Here is a 4,100-nt window from a genome sequence, read left to right on the forward strand (position 1 = left end):
GGAGAGGCAGAGCAGTAGCAACATACCTTTACAATCACCCGACGACGTAAACACGACGCATGACCACGATCAGCGCAGAGCCTAGGGAACCAGGCGCGGGAAGGAGAGCAAAGTTGCTGGGCCCGCTTTATACACAAGGGAACGCCCCCATCCCCAGGAGAGCCCTCCCTATTGGCAGCTGGCGGGGAGGGCTGCTCAGGGGGGTGACGCGCTACGGGCTCCGCTCGCCCGCCGTGTGGGACTAAGGCGCTGTCCCGCCCATGCTCCCCTGCGTGTCGCGCGGTCAGCGGCAGAGTGTCTGGTGGTAGTTGAAAGCATGCCTTGCTGGATGGAGATGGCAAGTTCCTATTTCCATATGCGAATTGTAGGAGTGTTTTGTCTTTGCTCATGTGTTTTTTGTGAATTCGGCACCTTAGGTGTTGACATTGGTTGTGACGAGGAGTTGCACAAAACCGTAAAGAAACTGTTATCCGAGCCTACGTTGGAATTGCATTAGAGTGTCTAAATTGAAAGTCTTGTGCTCTGGGTGTGACTGTGATAAAAGGACGCTAAAATGCGTTGCGAACTGTGTTGACGTGCGTGAGTGCTCATTGTCAATGGGGGCCAAGAGTTATTTTGGTTTAGACTTTTCTTTCGTAAAATTCCCTCCACTTCAATGCCAACTAATATGTGTCCATATGTCCTTGCATCAGTTGAGTAAAGTCACCCCGCGCATTTCTTAAATACATTAGTTTATTGGGCGTACAAATTGGTCTTTAGACATGATCAGGTATTATTTTTTTGAAGAATCCTTTCTCTCGTGTTTAAAAGCGTCAACTATGTCCACTAGAAACGACCCTCTTAAAATGTCCTGCATTCATACTGTTCCTTTCTCTTCCGGCTACGGCTGCTGCAGGTTGAAAAATGGTTCAACTTTTGACATACCGCCGTGGGCTGTCCTACAACACCACCTCAAACAAAACGAGACTATCCCGAACTCCATGTAACAGGATTGTCTATCTGTACACCAAGAAGGTTGGCACAGCCCCAAAGTCAGCATGTGGTATCTGCCTAGGACAGGGGCGGCTGGTGACATTTGAAAGTGGTAAGGCGTAAACTAATTTGCATATTGCACCGCAGCGAGCGAGCGTAGCGAGCGAGCCCGAACCACCTACAATTGCATAGTACACAACACAGTGAGTTTCCTCTGGTACGGTAACAGTTTTTTCTCACAGGGAAATCTTTTTCACTATAACAGCGTCGTGCCAAGGAAAATGCAATCTGTATCAAAGACGCAACTTGCATATTTGTAACTTATACCAGGTTGGAACATGTAGCCAGAATTTTTCTCTGCACGTTTGGAGCACTTTTCTATTGGGGCTATATTATATCCGTAAGACCATCCTGGGATTACTGACCCTGGAGTTTATTGCCATTCCATGGTGCAGTTTAACAACAGGATTCCCACTTACTAGTGAGGAATGGGCAACACCACTGAGACACAAACCTCTCTGCATGTGCACATTTTACCAAACACATTTTCACCAGGCTTTTCTTAGGAAAATACACACACGGAAAACAATTCGAGATTGAGGGGAAAAAAACGTATTACTAAACTACTGTTAACTCTAATCTAGGGTTCCAGAGTAGCGTGCTACTTTAATGCCTCATCAGGGGAAGCAAGCGCTATATAAATACATTTACTGCCGAATGGGGATTATTGCAAACCTTTAAGAGGGCCTGACTGTTTGTTGTGAAGTGTGTCTGTGAAGACCCGTTCCTTTGCGTTAATTGAGGATACACGCAGCACAAGCAGTCAGAAAAGTTACATTTAAGAACGGTGTGCAAAATGCACGAGGTTGCAAAGGTTTCCACAGAGCTTCTCAAAGTTTGCAATAAGAGGGAGTAGAAACTGAGTTTTTTCCCGGAAGGAGATGTGTAATCTGACACAATAAACCGAATGAACACACACACACACAGAGCCCCCCCACACACACACACATAGCCCCCCCACACACACACAGAGCCTCCCTCCCACACACACACACAGAGCCTCCCCCCACACACACACAGAGCCTCCCCCCCCCACACACACACAGTTCCCCCACACACACACACACAGAGCCCCCCCCCCACACACACACACCGAACCAGATGAAAAGAGGGCAAGAAAACCGGATGAAAAGAGGGCAAGAAAATCGATAGAAAAGAGGGCAATAAAAACAATAGAAAAGAGGGCAAGAAAACCGATAGAAAAGATAAAAACAATAGAAAAGAGGGCAAGAAAACCGATAGAAAAGAGGGCAAGAAAACCGGATGAAAAGAGGGCAATAAAAACGATAGAAAAGAGGGCAAGGAAAACGGAATAACAGAGTTCAAGGAAATCGAGAGATTGGAGAGAACAGAGGGCAAGGAAAACGGAGAACAGACTCGGAGGGCAAAAAAACCGAATGAAAAGCTCCAGGAGATGAATTTAAGAGTCGAAGTCACACAGTGATTGGCCTGCACGTGGACCACTGGACCAGCCAATCCTGGCGCTGCATGCAGCGCCAGGATTGGCTAGGGGGGCACCATGACTGCTCGCCCAGTCGCCCTTTGCAACCCCGGGGGCTGCGGCCCGCCTCCTGGTCCTCTCTCTAAGGGGAACTTCAGCAGGGAAACTATCTGCGCATGCGCAGGCTAGTTTCTGCCCAAGAATTCACGTGCGCAATACTGCTGCAGCTGAGTGGAATGTCACTCAAGCTGCAGCAGGCCCAGCCCCCCCCTGTGCACCCCGGAAAAGTCGGGTGTCTCCCGGATTCCCGGCCGGGGGGTAGCGCGATTATTAAATATTTTTATTTTGATTTTAGTGACGATGCGGTGGGTCCATGGGGCTTAGTGGGGCTACGCCCCTACGCCCCAATGGACGCACCGCGCCTGGCCTAGGAAGACTCCGTGGTATCCGTGCTGTTCGACCTAAAGTGCTAATGCGACTGTCTAAGACTAAGAAGCATGTCAGCAGAGCCCATGTGTGCAAAATGTGTACGCGACAGGATCAAACACGCTTTCCTAATTGAAGAGCAGAAGATTGTTGTCAAGGTGTTGAAGGCACAAGCACAATCTCAGAAAACCAAATAAACATTTATACGATCCAGATGAAGCATTCATACTGTTCAAAGCTTTGACTTTGGCGGGATGATGGGGCATATTACCAACAAGTAGCGATAATTATCACTAAATAGGATTAGCTACGATTTTTTTTATCGCTGGATATGTTAGCGGAGAAAACATGCTATTAGCAACGTTTTTCTCCATTGTGCTAAAATATCCAGCGATAGCGGCGAAATGCGTGAATATCGCTGAGAATACAGCGATATTCACGCATTAGCGATGAAATGCTCTTAGCCATGTTATCCACCTCCTATTGGATAACATGGCTAAGAACTGGTCTGAGCAGGTGTTGATTTTTGGCGATAGCGGGAATATTTCCATCGCTACGCCTGCCTTGCTAATAGGCGATAGCGACGTTAGCGACTGCTTTCAGTCGCAAACAGGTTGGGTACGCCCACTTTGCATGTCATTAGCGATAAATATCGCTAACATGCAAAGCGGGTCCTAAACCGCTCGCTATCGCCTAAAAGCTGTCGCTAACATCCGTTAGCGACAGCTTGCTAATAGAGCAATAGAATTATCGCCGCTTAGCGGCCGAAAACGGCCGCTAAACCGGCGATAATTGCCTATCGCCACCCTTGGTAATATGCCCCGATATTCGTAAAGCTCCCTAAGAATATCTGACCTTTTCAAAGAAGCTACTTTGAATGACCTCTTTAAAAATAAAAGAAAAACGTAAAACTGCTCCAGTGCGACATAGTGATTAATGTTATACTTTGCTGATATTGTGATTCCTAACTGCAAAGTAAAAATACCGAAGATGTTTTTTGCATCTGCTTCTTTAACCTACAGTTTTCAGAACCTTAACTTGATTCTTTTTTCTCTGCAAAAGAAGCTCACTGTAGTTTTAAAACGTGCACGACGCAATTTGGAAATTGCTTTAGGTGTGGAATTATAGTTATAGAATGCAGAGCCATTAAGAGGAACAAGGAAAGATAAATTGAGCAATAAACTATATATCTTATGTCTAG

The 4,100-nt window shown here is 46.7% G+C and overlaps 1 pseudogene; it reads left to right on the forward strand.

The window, feature by feature from the left end:
- The first annotated feature begins 870 nt into the window (after positions 1 to 870).
- LOC144772215 (large ribosomal subunit protein eL34-like) lies at positions 871 to 3,096 on the forward strand (annotated as a pseudogene).
- The last annotated feature ends 1,004 nt before the right edge of the window (positions 3,097 to 4,100 follow it).

Source organism: Lissotriton helveticus, chromosome 1_1 (assembly GCF_964261635.1).
Source record: "Lissotriton helveticus chromosome 1_1, aLisHel1.1, whole genome shotgun sequence".
Classification (NCBI taxonomy): Eukaryota; Metazoa; Chordata; class Amphibia; order Caudata; family Salamandridae; genus Lissotriton; species Lissotriton helveticus.